The sequence below is a fragment of the Sitophilus oryzae genome, unplaced genomic scaffold (assembly GCF_002938485.1).
Source record: "Sitophilus oryzae breed Bouriz unplaced genomic scaffold, Soryzae_2.0 scaffold_1389_pilon_pilon, whole genome shotgun sequence".
Taxonomy (NCBI): domain Eukaryota; kingdom Metazoa; phylum Arthropoda; class Insecta; order Coleoptera; family Curculionidae; genus Sitophilus; species Sitophilus oryzae.
Genome location: NW_022146047.1, coordinates 2,560,400 through 2,577,542, shown reverse-complemented (window position 1 = coordinate 2,577,542; position 17,143 = coordinate 2,560,400). Strand labels below are relative to the sequence as shown.

At 33.2% G+C, this 17,143-nt stretch overlaps 1 protein-coding gene across 1 annotated transcript in view; it reads left to right on the top strand.

Annotated features, from left to right (window-relative positions):
• The window catches only part of LOC115875528 (protein phosphatase Slingshot), a 278,168-nt gene that overhangs the window by 257 nt on the left and 260,768 nt on the right, over positions 1 to 17,143 (top strand). The window lies entirely within an intron of this gene.

Below are 17,143 nucleotides of genomic sequence, written 5' to 3'. Positions count from 1 at the left end.
AAATATACCTATATTTTTATTTAGTTTATCTGACACTATTTACTATAATATAATTGAGTATTTTGTACTGTTCATCTCAGTAATATTATTTATTTTCATACCGTGTTTGTGTATGTGGTTTGTATTCTTTTGACATAAAAATGTAAGGTTAAAATCAGAGAGGCTCTTAAACTTTATTTTATAAATAATTATTGCCTACGACACAAATAATTATAAGCTTACGACCCACAACACTTAGGTCCTTTTTATGCAATCTTTGCTTAGGTTAAAGACATTAGATTATAAATTTAATTATAGTATAATTGGATAATAATGTTTTATTGGGTACAAATTCATTAATGAATTTGTTGCATGTAGGTATGTATGATGTTGCATGATTGGTAAGCCACTTACTAAAAATTGCAATATGCAATTAATATACAATGCATATACTATAGTCTGTCCAACGATAACGACTCAAAAATGACAGAAAATCATACCTACTTATAATTTGATAATTTGCTTGTGAATAAAAATTATAGTCACTCTCAGGGACCAGGGATCCTCCCTTTGGACAGACTTCGTAGGACACACTATACTCTACTTTGGCATAGAGACAAGAAATATTACGTAAGAATATGTTATATTAAAAAAATGGTCTGTATTAACCTCGGTTTTAACAGAGAAAACCTATTTTCTGTCTAGATAGAGCAAAACCGACATAAGTAGATGTCATGGGCTCGATTTCTGAGACACGTTTAATGGCATAAACCGCCTGTTGATATTTCCACTGCCAACTGAGATAAGTTTTTTTTTAATTTTTTACCATTTTGAAAATTGTAATTAGTATTACCAATTACAAATAAAACGCCAGGGTTACAACTGAACTGTTAAATGGAGAATTTAGAGAGAATTGGATTGGAACAAAGGGCCCGACATCTTGACCTGCTAGGTCCTGTGATTTAACCCCTTTGGACTTTCGGAAATTAAGAGACCTTATAGATACCGGGATCTATGACCTACAGTGGTGTGGAACTTAGGTCTGCCAATGAAATAGTGCGGTCTTTTGCGCGATGTTTTGAGAGCGCGTTCACTCAGTCCCGTAAGATTGATAAAGATACATTTATAGAAGAACACTCATCGAACAACATTGCAGTAAATAGCCTTAGTGAAACAGAAATTCTTGGTGCGCTAAGATCTCAAAAGAACAAATTGTTAGCTGGACACGATCAGATTCCATCATTTTTATTACGCGATTGCGCAGGAGCACTAGCGACTCCTCTTGCTTATATATTTAATTTGTCGCTTAAAACAAAGACATTTCCTAACGCTTGGAAGCTAGCTCGAGTGTCGCCTATTCATAAAAAAGGTAGTACCAGTGAAATAGAGAATTATAGACCAGTGGCTATATCCTCAAGTTTAGCCAGAACATTTGAGTCGTGCCTGCATGCTAATTTGTTCTCTCAGATAAAAAAAATAATAAATCCGCAACAACATGGCTTCTTTGCACGACGGTCAACTGTCACTAATTTGGCCTGTCTCATGGAGGATGCTTACGAAACAATAAAGCAGGGCGAGCAGTTGGACTGTATATACACGGACTTTTCTAAAGCGTTTGACTTTAGTATTGTAGCTTGCAAAATGTCTCGCTTGGGATTTTCGAATGACCTGGTTTTCTTTTTCATTTCATATCTAACAAATCGGCGCCATTATGTAGAGTATAGCGGATACAGGTCCGATGAATTCACTGCATCCAGTGATGCGCCACAAGGTTCTAACTTGGCCCCTTTGATCTTTTCAATCTTCATTAACGACATCTGCGATTCTCTGGAAAGTTCCATACTACTATTTGCAGACGATTTAAAAGTTTATAGGTCCATACGTACAATAAATGATTGTAAAGCCCTCCAGATGGATTTAGATCGTTTATCTGATTGGTGTAAGGTAAACCGATTACCGCTAAATATTCTAAATAATAACAAATGCAAAAAAATAACTATATCGCACAAAAGAAATGAATTTACATTTGATTACGTACTAGACGGTGATGTATTGGAGGACTGTAAATCGGTTATGGATCTTGGTGTATTAATAGATAAAAAGTTGTCTTTTAACCCACACATTGATATGATCGTGCAATCGGCACTGAGACTGTTAGGGTTTATCAGTCGAACAACATTGCATTTTAAGCAGCCCTCAAGCCTTCTCACCCTGTACAATTCTATGGTCAAATCCAGGCTGCAATATGCCAGTGTCATCTGGTCTCCATTTTACGCTATTCAATTGACCGTTTGGAGAAAGTACAGCGTAGGTTCTTGAAATTATCACATTTTAGAACTTACGGACAGTACCCCCGCATGGGTTTGATCAGCTGGATATGTTGAACAGTTATAATATATTACCTCTTGAGAGGTGCAGAATACAAAATAACTTATGTTTTATCTTTAAACTGTGCAACAACTTGATAGAGTGTACTCAGTTGTTAAACAAAGTAAACTTTGCGGTCCCGCTTGCAAATACTCGACAGTGTCGTGAATTTTATCAGCCGTTGGCGACATCAAATCTGCAGCAGAAAGCGCCCATATACCGTTCTTGCTTTCTATGGAACAACTTAGCAAATTATAACAATATTACTATAGACCTGCATAATTGTTCGTTAGACTCACTTAAAAGAGCGCTGAGGGTTGGAAATCTTGAGGTTCATCGGTAGGGATTTTTTTTTAAGTTGGTTAATATAGGTTTATTTGATTTACTCTGTTGCGTAATAAGTTTATTTAATTTAATTTAATTTACTCTGTAGGTAATATAGGTTTATTCAATTTACTCTGTAGTTAATATAAGTTTATTTAATTTACTCTACTTCAGTTCATGTTGTCTAGTAATTGGATTTTTTGTAATCTGTTGGACAATAAAGCATATTATTATTATTATTATTATAAGTGAAGAACCATTAGGACGAGAGAAGAATTGCAGGAGGCTACTAGGCAAGCTTTTGGATTTATTACACCAGTTCACCTAATAAATAGCTGTAACTCTGTGTGCAAAAGATGTTTGTTGTGTATTCAACAAGGGGATGTTAAAAAATTATATTTTTTATTATTTCTGACAAAAAGAGCAAGTAGCTGTAGAAAAAAAACTGACTACGCCACTGGATTGTGCCTAAAAAAGTGCCTTAAGAACGTTTTTACAAAATTTTATTATTCCCCGAAATAAAAAAAATATAGGCAATTTTCAAAATGGTCAAAAATTCGAAAAGACCCCGTATCTCAGCTGGCAGTGAAAATATCAAGCGGTTTATGCTATTAAACGTGTCTCAGAAATCGAGTTAGTGACATCTATGGCCCGTTTTGCTCTGTCTAGTCAGCAAATAGATTTTCTTTGTTAAAACATACTAATTTTGACCACCCTGTACGTTAAAGTAGGAAATATCTTCCTATGAAAATTGCTGAAAACCTATTTTTGATTAAATTCAAACCATAAGGTATACACGAGGATGTATTTCAGGAAAATATTTTAACTTCTATAGGATGGCTCAAAAAAGTGTGAGTGGATCGGGATGATTTTGTGTATCTGTATATTATTGCATTTTTGGCTTCCTGTCAGATCACTTAAGATAATCCTAAGACATGAGTAAATATATTTCGATAATAGGTATCAGAGATTTAATAAATAAATAAAAAAAATATATTTTTAACCTTCCTCAAAAAAAATTATTACAAATACAAGAACTGCCCTGAAATCAAAACTATATTAGGTATTTACTTTAGATGATTTGTACTTACTTTGCTATAAATATCCAAAAATCCAAAAATGCTGCAATATACAGGGCGTTCCATTTAAAAAAAATCATTCCAATCCACTCACTTTTTTGCTTTTTGTTTTTTTAGCCACCTTCTAGAAGATAAAATATTTACAAATTATATTTGAAATACATCGTTGTATATACTTTAGGGTTGCACTTAAACAAAATTCCCAAGTTTTTTATTCTAGGAGCTACAGATGCCCGACGTACTGTTGCTGGACCCTGTATATATTTTAGTATCATTTTGCTTTCACTTGTTATTTTTTTCTAAGGTAACATAATTTTGAATTGATTGAATTCAGTCGATGGACTTTTGAACGGACAATATTAGAGTTAAGGCGGAATTACATTACTGTCACGTCACGTGAGTTTACATGCTATCACAGTAAAAGTGAGTTCACGTGTGGTTTAAAGGAAACACATTAGTATCACGTCGTTCTTTCATATTATGCGCATTTAATTATGAACCGAAAGCCATTTCTCGTTCGTTCAGCGTTCTTCTCAAGTTTAACAACTTAGGTCCTATACTTAACGTAATAATGAATCAAATAAATAGTTCATCTTCATCTTCTGAGTTTGAAGAAGATTTAGAAAACGCATGTGGTTTACTTGTGGTTGCTGATAATATTAAAACTAGGCAATGGCTTCATGACATTAATTTGAAAAGAGAGTAATTTGTTGATCGGTTATCGTAAAGCACCTCGTGTAAACGCACTTTTTCAATTAGAATTTCTTCCATTTTCCAACCCTCACGTTTTCACGCCTCACGAAATTGATGTTAAAACAGAATATTTGAGCGCGAAACAACTCGCAATATCACGTGATTTCACATGAATCCCGCAAGTGACAATAATGTCTGTGATAATGTGTTCACCCTTGATGTGTTGATCAATAAAATAAATGCAAAACATCGGTCTCATCAAATTTACTGCTCATGTGTGTTCACGTGAACTCACGTGACACGTGATAGTAATGTAATTCCGCCTTTAGTGACGGACATCTGGTCACTATTTTAAGTTGTGTTGGAGAACATATTTATTTACGATTGATGTTCAAAAGAGAACAATATTTCGATATTTAAAATCATTAATACATAATATAGGTTTAAGTTTATAGTTGTGGCACAAATTACCTATAACAGATGCGAAAGAAAGCGACTGCATCGGAAACCGTTCGGCAAACCCGACACGCCTATTGAGTGGTGTAAATACACCAGTCGTTTAGTCCGGAAGTTAGTGCGTGGTTATATGTTTCTTTTTAAAAACGCGTGTAGGATTTTTGTTGACCTTTTGAACTGTTATTTCTAAGTTTTGGTAATTTGTATATCTTATTTAAAATGGGATACAAATGTGTTTATTTATAAGGAAAAATAAGATATTTATAGTATAAAAAATTAATTTATTTAACAAAATTTAATTAACAATGTGACAAAATAGTTACCTTTCTATTGGTTCTGTCGGACTTTTTTCGACTATATAAATCTTTATTTGTAAACTTTAATACATCAAATATTTTCAATCTAATAAATCATTTAATTATGTAAATAAGAGGAAATTTCTCACATGGGTGGTCAAATTCTATAGTTTTCATTATATCAAACAAGTTTTCAACTCAAAATGCCTTTAATTATGTTTGACTACATCATTAAAAAGGGTCTTCAAATACATCAATGTGATATTCGTCTAAATATAAAAAGAATCCGAATCTCTGGATAACTCGAAATTATTTACCCATTTAAAAGCCTTTGATCATGAAAGTGGAAAAATTTGTTCATTTTATTTACAGGCTGGAAAAATTATTTATATTAAATTTTGATGAGTTTTGCACTGAAGAAAACATTCAGAGGCTGTTTGATATAATGAAAACTATAGAATTTGACCAACCATGTGAGAAATTTCCTCTTATTTACATCATTAAATTATTTATTAGATTGAAAATATTTTATGCATTAAAGTTTACAAATAAAGATTTACCTATATAGTCGAAAAAAGTCCGATAGAACCAATAGAAAAGTAACTATTTTGTCACATCTTTAATTAAATTTTGTTAAATAAATTAATTTTTTATACTATAAATATCTTTTTTTTCCTAATCTCCTACGAACTGATATAATATGACGAGTAATCTATTAAATTACTGTGATATTATATGCCTCGATAACATATTGGTGCAGATTATTTTCACCCAAACAAATAATAACCCAAACTATACATTGATGCGGATTGTCTATGAACTCTTTCTGAAGGTCACAGAAACCTGAACGCGGAATTCGGTGTTCTTTCGCATCTGTTATAGTTAATTTGTGGTTGTGGTATTTAATATTTTAAAAAATGGGGGTATTTATATTATCGCGGAATCCCCTTTATACGGAGATCCCACGGGAATTGAGTCCCGCAAATTGCAAGCACTAGTACAGCTGATGCCACGATTCGTCGATAATTGTCATCGATCTAGGTTCATTGTTCCTCATTCCGATCGGACTAAAATCGGACCCGTCCATCGTCGGCTGCTATTCGGACGATTTTCCGCGTTCGCGACGAGATTGTGCCCGTTTGCTTTGCACCGATTGACATTTTATTTAATCCGATACGGCCAGAGGATGTTTTTTTACCAATTACGCTTACGCCGATCGAGAAATCCTGCTATAGGGTGCTACAAATTCGAGGTACGAGCACTGGTATCTCGGTAACCGTAATAGATACGAAGATGGTTAAATTGGGGCAAAGTTGCGCCTTGAGATGTTCACCAAGATGCCATCAAAAAAGTTATAATAAAAATTTCAAGGATTGTTGTGTTTTTTGGAAAAAACGGATTTTTTTTCCTGTCGTTACTTTTTCGAAAATCAAAAAACCAATTGCACATTCTCATAGCCACTTTATTAGGGTTATCTGATAGTATTTTTAGATTTTGAAATTAGCTGATAATTTGTGAGATACAGAGGCCGACTTAATTTTTAGCCGACCATACCAACACAGGTATGGTAAGGCTATTAAGATAGAAAAAAATAGTTTTTTTAATTTCACTCAAAATGAGTTACTTGGGTCATAAATGACCTAAATACAAAATATTTTTTCATGGTGTTTCTGTCCGTCTCACAGTGGGCAAAAATCCAGAAGTATGTTGCAAAAATTATTTTTTTGTACGATTTTGTTCAAATTTGGTAAAAACATTCTATGCCAGTAACCCGTGAACCCAGTTAGTTTTGGCTGACTTGAGAGTGGTTGGGGGTGGAGGGGGGGCTGGGATTCATAAAATGGAAAAATCATCTTTTGACTAATACAGCTACCAAAATGCGGTAATAATATTTTACATTTCACCAAATTACGATTACGATTTTTGGCAGAGCCAAGATGAAACAGACAAATATTGAACAATTATTACTCCTCCGGCATATACAGGGTTTGTTATATATATTGACATCCCCTGTATCTTTTTTATTCGACGTTTTCGAAAAAAGTGCCTTGAATAAAAGTTTAATGGTCTCGAATACATTTTTCAAAACAGTCTTCTTTGCATATACAGGGGCCTTAGAAATCCTGTGCCTGGCCCAACTTTCTTATTTCAAATTAGTACCCAATTTTTTATTTGATTTTTATTTTCTCCTAAAAATTCTAAGTACTTTTATGTAGTATACCTAATTTGAAATAAGATAGTTGAACCACGACCAGACTTTTTGAAGCACTTTGTATATGCGAAATAGACTTTTTTGGCAAATTTATTCAAAACCACTTTTATTTGAAACAGTTTTCGGAAACGTCAAATAAAAAAGATAAAGGGGGTGTCAATGTATAAAAGAAAACCCTACATGATTAGTTCAGTTAGTCTGATGTGTGATGTATTCGCCTAAATGCATTTTTTTGTAAAGTAATATCCATTATATCTGGACACACCTTTTAAATGAATTATTGTTAAATTGTTATAATAGCTAGGAATACCTACAGTTGTCGCGGAGTGATATTACCCATGAATCACAATATGGTTACCAGTAAAACTCATAAGAATCCTCTACATGATGTCATGTGTAATGTCACAATGAGATATCAGGTATTCCTAAATTAAATAAAATACCCAATATATGATATATTTAAATAGCATTTTTCCTTCTGATTTTGAAATGCCTACTTTGCTATCACTATTTTTAACCATTGACCACTAAAATGGTAATATTTCCCACAAAAGCTTACCTACTATTTACTGATACTTTTTTTTTATAACAGCTGGAAGAAATGGTCACGAAGTGCACATTTTTAAATCTGAAAGAAAAATTAATTTCAATTAATTTAAAAATTAGGTACTGTCAAAATTTGTTAATTTGTCAAAAAATGTCATTTGACATTTATGATATACCTCTTCGGAAATCTTGAGAAAAATTACGTAACTTTATATTTCAAGTTCTTCTCTAGCTACTATAACAATTAATTTATGAGAAATATCCACATAAAGGATCTTACTATACACATACGCATGGAGGCTTACGCTTCCAATAAATTTAATGTTGCGATTTTTTGCGATTTTTTTGACTTAAATTTTCTAAGATAGAATATATGCCACTATCAAAAAAACCTTAAATGATTATGTTCTACTTTGACCTTTACCTAGTTTTTATCCAAAAAATCAAAGTAAAAGATACTTTTTTACTTACCTTAACATGAAATTTACCGCAACCTGGAATCTACGTAAAACAAGTTATGACAATTTCACAATAATTATTGACAGCAAGCTAAGGTCGTCCGATTCAATTGTTATAATACTGTGTCACTTGAATGCAACGCCTACTATTTAAAAAATTGTAGAAAAAAGGCAGTTATTGGACACAATTTAACTGAAAATGTAGGTTTTGCGCAAAGTTTGTTTTATAGCCCCTCGAAAGAGACCCCGAATATGTTTTTTTGTTAGTTTTATGTGGTTTTCTCTTAACTAATATGTTTCCAATCTAATGTTATTGCCATAAATGCTAACTGTGGATGTTATTTTTTGCAACTTGGTTTGGACATATTGCCTACTGCGTCTGTAACACGATAACTCAAAAACCGCTAAACCGATTTTAACCAAATTTGGCACTAAAATACTGTAGCACCCGAGAATCTGGCCATTAGTTTTTGGTGGGAGTGGGGGGTTGGTAAGGGGATATGGGAAAGGGTTAAAAAATTTTAAAAATCGTAACTCCAAAATTACAGTAGCTATCGAAACGCGGTTTTCAATTTAAGATTAGGAATAATATTTGGAACAAAATTTGTAATGACATCAAAATCAAAGTCGCAGTTTTTGAGATATTCCGTGTTTCCGTAGTCCGTTTTTGAGAAAATCCGTGTGGAGGACTCCAAACTCCCATCGGACGCGACCCCAGGTGGCCGATAGGGGAAATAACAGCGGACCAAAATTGGAAAAATTCCCTTACTTTGAAACTAAAAGAACTGCCTACCAACTATGCCTACCTACATATTTTAGTATGGGCGGCTATACGTGCCTCCCGGCGCCAATTTTTTTAAATGCGGACGCGGCCCTGCATTTTTTATTTCAGGTTTTGGCTAAAAAAAAAAGACTTATGCATTTATAATGGAAACGTTGTACGGCGTTCAGTCCATGGGATACGGATCATACGTCTATAACAATACATCTCTTCTTAAGTTCCGCCTGCCTGAGAGTCCTCGATTCGCAGCCATACTTACTTACTTACTTACTGCCATTACTCGCTGACGAGTATTTGAGACGCATCAGAAGATGGTTACGCAAGGCGTTTTTTTTCTTGAGCTGTTCTGTGACTAAAAACCCCGATACGTGATGTTATCTCTCTTCGGTACTCCGGACATTCAAAAATCTCATTACTTTGTTGCTTCTTTACTTTTTGGTTTGGTTTGTTTTGGAGCCATACGCCCGCCATTTAGGAGCCATTTAGTTCGCAGCCATACGTCAATATTGGGAGTACCAAACAGTTGACTAGCCGGTTTTTGATGGCTCTTGAAATCTCGCGTTCTTTCCACACTGTAAAAAATCAGCCTGAGTGAACACATATTTCTCAGGGAGTGAGTTTTTTGAGTGAAATAATTGAGTACATTTTCATCTAAAATAGAGTAAATTCATCATTTTACTCAAATATGATCTCTATTTAATCAATAGCGATTGAATAAGCTCATGTTCGAGTTATAACCCCTATATTTGAGTAATGGAATAGAAAAATTCACTAAAAACTCATGTTATAGTTTAACACAATAAAAATTTGAGTGAAATCTCCCAGTTTAGAGTATTTTCGCCCATTACTAATCAAACGTCAGACGCGCTTCTTCGATACCGAATAAGCTATTCCCCTATTCCTCAGTTTTTAATTATCTGTTCGAGTCGTAGGTTGTCTTGTCCCTTCGAAGGGGTGCCGAAGTTTAAAAGGTTACAAGCCCATAGTGTGTGTGTAAAGTGTGATGTAAAGTGTGACTGTGGCCGCGTGGCGTGGTGATGGGAATACTAACTCATAACTCCTAAATATTCCGCCCAACAAAGCATAGATTCAAATTCCACTGCGTCCACTGATTGTCGCAATGCTCGGATGTTTCCTAATGTAGCGAAAATCTAGGTACTTTCCCTCAATTTAGAACTGGGAACTAGAATATTTGGCAGAATAACATTTTTTTTTAATTTTCAGGAGGAAAAGTATCTGGATTTTCCCAGGGATTTTCGTTATTAAAACTTAGTTTAGAAATTAGAAATATTCGAGAATGTTATGGTAGCCGAGCTGACGAATGCTCTTAATAAAGCGGATTTTTGCGATGTGATGCAACTTTTCTAGACTTCTAGCTTAAAAAGTTCCTGTATTTTTTCCAAAAAGAGTTGAAAACTTTTTAAAATGTTTTTGATATTATAATAATAGTGTTATATTTGGTTTTATTTGTTTTTGTCAAATAAGAATGACAAATAAAATATATTTGAAGGTTCTACAGTTTTTCATTTGGTTTGTTAAAAAAAAAAACGAAATATTCTAAACTACCTTTTTAAAAGCTATATGTAAGCTAACTTGTTATTTTATTACAAGTGAACAGATGCCTCCCAAAAGTGAATTTTTGGAAATGGACATGTTCGAGACCATGTCCTAAACTAAAACTTACCTTTGAAAGGCACCTGCCCACCTGTTATAAAATAACAAGTTAGCTTACATATAGCTTTTAAAAAAAATCATTTAGAATATATTTCTTAATACTGAGTGAAATTAATACTCAGATATGAGTACTAATCAGTTAAGTCTAACACAAATTTGAGTAAAAGTCACTCAATAAAAGGTGTACTTGAACTCAACACTTAGTGAGTTCACTCATTTTAAAGTGAATAAATTATCAAAATCGATCAAAATCCTACTCAAGGTGAGCCATAATGAGTAAAAAAGAAGTCTGTCGTCTAATCTCGATTGAGTGAAAACACTCAATGCTTTTCACTCTGAGAATTGAAGATTCACTCAGTTCTATAGAGTGGAAATTTCACTCAATCGGGTGTGGACAGAAATTGAGAAAGTATTGAGTGAAATCTGAGTGAAATTTCACTCATTTTTTTTTACAGTGCAGATCTTGGTCAGTCTCCCAACAGTTACGTTTGCCATGTTGCACCTACGCTTCTCCTCTTCTTCCAATGTGCCTGTATTTGTCAATAGTGATCCCAGGTATACGTATGACTTAAGGACTTCAAAGCGGTCGATATGACTTATATTTGGATGGTTGTTATGTGGCCTATCAACTATCATGATTTTGGTTTTTTGTTTATTTCTACCTTATTTACTAAATTGATTAACTCTTCTTGACTGTTAGCAAGTAGTGCTGTATCATCTGCAAAGCGTAGATTTATTTTTTGGCCATTTATTGAAATGCCTCCTTCCCATGTTTCTAGCGACCTTCTCATGATGTATTCACCGTATATATGTTAAATAGTTGAGGAGACAATATACACTCCTGTCTGAGTCCTTCCTTGTTCAAGGGAAAATTCCCTTGAAGCTGAATCCAGTATTCTAACTGATCCTGTAGTGAGCTGATACAACTGGATGACAAGTGAAATAAGGTGTTGCGGTACCCCCACTTCCTTTAAGATTTTCCACAGGTGATGCCATCTGACTTATTTTTTCTATACCGGGTATTAAATATGTTAACCGCCATCCGGTATGTTTAGTATTTTTAACCCGTCCTATTTATAGAAAGACTTATGCAATCAACACTCTACATTTTGTAGGGAATCTCATAGCTTGACATTTCTCATAATTAAAATTAATTACTAATAATTTCTGCAGGGAAATCTTCTCTCTATAGTGATTTGCATATTTTATGATCGGTGATTAGTAGGTAACTTCCTTCATGCAAGTACATATTTAAAATAATATAAAAATTGGCGTTTGAGAATTCAACAAGCTGAAGACCATAATTATTATTTTTTTATTTAAAGAATTAAGTATATCTAAGTAGTCTTTTATTGAAGTATTATTTTGTGGTATTAAACATGCTGATGATATTTATGTCTGTTATTTTTTAGTTGTCGGTTTTGTCGTTCATATTGGAAGCTGCTTTTTCCTTTAATGTAACAAACAAGCAATATTATAACTATGTATATACTTTCACAAAAATCTTCTTTTGGGTGTTATTGGCAGAAATTCTTTCGTCTATAGGATTGGACGGCGCCATGAATGACTTTTATTCTCAACTAAAGATCCCAGACGCCAGACACCTTATCCGAAGCTATTTGCATTTACTTAAAGGGGAAATAATTTTGTGTTGGTATTGTTGATATCTAAACAAATTTAAATTTGGTATCAAAATAAAGCTTAAATGGATTTTTTTATGTTTATTTTTGAACTTACACTTTCTTACGTGCGATAGGAGTAAAAATTCAAAGCCGTGACACACCACGGCCTTGACACGATATGACACGACATTGACCATGCCTTGACGCACGAGCTAGCGAGACAAAAAGTGGTAAGGATCGTGCAAATATCAAAAACATTTGATTTAAAGCTAAGAAAAGCATTATAATAAACTTGATCAACAACTTGCTGAATAGCAAGTTGTTGATTCTGATTTGATTGGGATTCGACAGTTTTCATCATGTCTTCTTCAATTAAAAAAAAAAGTTTTGGTGTACCAAAGGTTTAAATTGTCCGTCCTTCTTGTCAGGTGCCCTGCCCATTGCCACTTGAGGGATTTGATTCTGTGGATGACATCTATTATCTGTGGGTCTTTTGCGAGGTCTTTTGTCTTATCCACTCAATTCTTTTACGGTCTTTCTTGGTTATTCCCATATTCCATTCCATTGAGCGCTGTGCGATCTGCAGTTTCCTTATAATATCCATTTAAAGTGTCCAGGTTTAGCATGCATAGGTCATGAGTTGTAGTAGATACACATAGGTCGAATGTTTTCTTCTTTAGATAAAGTGGTATTCTAGATTTGAATGTTTTTTTTTATTTTTTTTACAAAATATGAGGACAAATTTATTTGCATCCAGAATTAAATTTATTCTTAAATACTTTCTTTTTTTATTGTTTAGATTAAAATAGTTTGGACTATTATTTCTCGATTTTACTCGTCGTTTTAATACGCACTGGAATTAAAGATGTTACGCCTTTAATCTCACTTAATAATATATCTTTGCAACGGTCGAACGAAAAAACACTGTTTTTATTTGTTTTAATCAGCCAACTTTGATTCTCACAGATGTTTTAATGGGCGTAGCGTGTATTTTATTGCCTTTCTTCGGAGAAAGATAATTATAAGTTCAAATACCATTATTATATCGTATCGACGCGAGTTCCAAGAGAACGGCAACTAGATTAATTATTTAATTTTTATAGCGATTTACACTGTAATAAATCTGACGTTAATGGCAGCAATGGTTTCATATTGTTATTATTTGCTTTGTTTTTGTTATGCTAGTGACATTTCAAATCGAGTTCAGCTCTTAATTAAATACAATTATTTATCTATGTTTCTTGCTTTCCTCTTTTTACAATAACCTACATGGTGTTTATTAGTTTAAAAAAACTTAAAAAGTTATGCTTTAATAATTATTTTGATTGTGATTTTATTGAGGTATGGTTTAATTTAACTTTTTTAACAAACTCTTAGAGCGTACAGACGCTCTAGTTGCAAAAACATTACAGCAATTACAGGAAATACTGAACACAACACATATACCTGGGCATATGAGACTTTGGGCCTTAAGCTGAACATCGATAAAACTAAAATCATGTGCACTCCCCCGAATAATCATAACAGTGCTATAAAAATCGGAGAACTATTGGAATACGTAGCGGAATTCAATTACCTCGGCAGTTTAATTTCGGAAAAATTCAATATCGACTCTGAAATTTAGCAGAGAATTAGCAGCGCCTCAAGAGCATTCTGGAAATTAAAATACAGGGTTTTCTACAATCATGACATGAGCTCAAAAACGAAGCTTGCAGTGTACCGAGCAATAATAATCCCCAGCATGTTTGGTTTGGTTTGGTTTGGAAGCGAAACCTGGGTGCCGCGGCCGTACCGCTGACACACGAGCGCATTAAACAAGTTTTGATGCGTGTCAAATACTCGTCAGCGAGTAATGGCAGTAGTAGTAGTAGTAGTAGTAGACAGTACAAATTGCTCACATATCAAAAAGTCTAATAACTTGGAGACGGAACCTTCAATACCGGGTGCGTTTCAAAAGTGGCTTATCCCCTATAACTTTTTTATTTTTTCAGATAAAAAAACGAGATTTGGTATGTTAATATTTAACATAAATTAGCATTGATTGACGTATTCAATTCTTTTCGGTCACTTCCTGTTTTACCGGAACTAACTACAACTTTTGATATTTAAATGGCACCCTCGGTATTTTTTTACTTTATTCGATAGAAAATGACACTGAATAGAATGACATATCATATGCCATCAAATCGTATTTTAAATTTCAATCTAGAGTGCCGTGGCTGTGTGAAAAATACTAACTTTTAATCAAGGAGTGTAGGAAAATTTATTTTTATTTATTATTAACATATTTGGAAAAAGCATTTTTTTACGAATAATTTGGTACCACACACTTGGTATTTCGAGTCAAATTATTGTTGTTATGAACCGCATGATACAATTCCAAATAATCCATATGCGAAAATGTTAAAGTTGACATATGATATGTCATTCTATTCACAGTGTCATTTTCTATCGAATAAAGTAGAAATATACTGAGGGTGCCATTTAAAAATCCAAATCATTCATTCTACGGGTTTTTGTTGGCCACCCATTGTTCTATAACCATTTTTGTAATCGCTTTTGCAGCACCACAGAAGGGTCACTGATGAGCCTTGTTACCCTTGCGAAGTTAGATTAACATTACAGTTTAATAAGTTATTCATTTAATTTAGATTAAAACTGTCTGCAGATAAGAAATATTTATTTTTTATTTAAAACGTTTAATTTTTAACAACAGTTTTGAAAATACTATTATAAATAAATATATAGTTTATTATACAAATCGCTATCTGGTTACAATGCTTTTTAATACATATCTTATTATTCATTAATATCATTAATATTTTTATTACTGATATCATTTTAATTATAATTATATTTTTAACTTAACGTTTGATACGAGATAAAATTTAATACTATCGATTACAAACAAATACTAGTTCTCATTTTATTTACTGTTGAGTGTTGATGTTAATTTATGATGACATTACTTTCATTTGAAAAACTGGTAAACAATCATGAAAATGTGAAGAAAAATTAAAAATATATTAAACATTTTAGGGTGGTAGAATTTTTTGGCGGGAAGTGAATTTGTTAAACTAAGGCAGAGTGGTCCGAACTGTATTCTGAAAACTTCGGCAGCATATTCTGCACATGAAAATAAGTAAAAAAGTTCGTATAAATATATGTCCTAAAATGCTTAGTTTCGGAGATACAGGGTGTAGAAGTTTCACTTTTATTTCGATTTTTTCCAAATAATTTTTGAATTAACATCAATATTTGGATGAAAATTTGGTGTCGAGTTTGTGTCCTGTCAAAAAGAGTTTTTTGACAGGAGAAATTTGATTTTGATGTCAATATGACTCCTACTTGTAGAGGGCGCCACCTACATATTTTTTAACATGTTTGAAAAGTAATAATTTTTTGTGCGTACCTGTATAAAACTACTGAGTAAAATATATACATTTACGATGTTTTCTACTTAAAAAAGGTCTCTTGGTAAAAATTGCTACGAGTAATGGTTCTCGAGATATTTGGAATCGAAATTATCAACACCTGTCATCATTGACATAAATTGTAACATGTTGACTAAATAGTTATTACACTGAAATCATAAATCTGAAATCTTTTTGTGCTAAAAGTTCAACAGAAATTGTTTTATAACAGTTAGATTGGTTTATAACACCAACAGTTAAAAAAAACACGCATGGGTGGCGCCCCCCACAAATAAGAGTTATATTGACATCAAAATCAACTTTCTCAAGTATAAAAAAACAAAACACCAATTTTCATCCAAATATTGACATCACTTCAGAAATTATTTGGAAAAAATCGAAAAAAAAATGAAACTTCTACACCTTGTATTCCTGTATCTCCGAAACTAAGCATTTTAGGACATACATTTATACTAAGTTTTTTACATATTTTTATCTGCAGAAAAGCTGCCAAAATTTCAGGAATACAGTTTGGACCACCCTGTATATTTTTTTCTATTGAAATATTAGTTCGAATAATATAGGTTTTACTACTTTATAAGAAATTGTATTCTAACTCTTTGTACATTAACTAGTTTTTGGTATAAATTAGCATTCAGTGGAGTTTGATAAATGAGACGAACCAAATCGAAGCAGACATGTTTAGAAATATTAGGTGTAATTATTTTAATTAGTCACGGATTACTCCAATGTGTTTTTTTTACCTGTGTTGCGTTCAAACGATTGCAAAAATCAAGTTTGACTGCATTATTTACAAATCGCCGACATAAACCTCACCTTACTTTTAATACTAGAGCGTTTTTGTTGACATTTCATTGATTTATTACTTTTTTAACTATATCTGACGATAACAAGATTGTTATACTAAGCGCGGTTTAATTGATTTTTATTGCCAACCATTATAGTACGAGAGCTAGCAACATCGGAAAAACAAGTATTTTAAGACGTTTGGCTCTTTGATATATTTTTTACTATGCTCTCTAGAACAGCATGCGGCCCGTCTCGCTGCCGGTGAACGTTGCGTTCCCTACTGCGCATTGAAAGAAGATCCTATTTTTTTCTTAGTCATTTAAATTCCAGTATAGAATGTAAACCGACCGAGTCTCCATAGCTCAGCGCGTAGAGGTTCTGCCTATCAAGCGAGGAGTCAGAGTTCGAATCCGGGCCAGTGCAACCGTTTTTA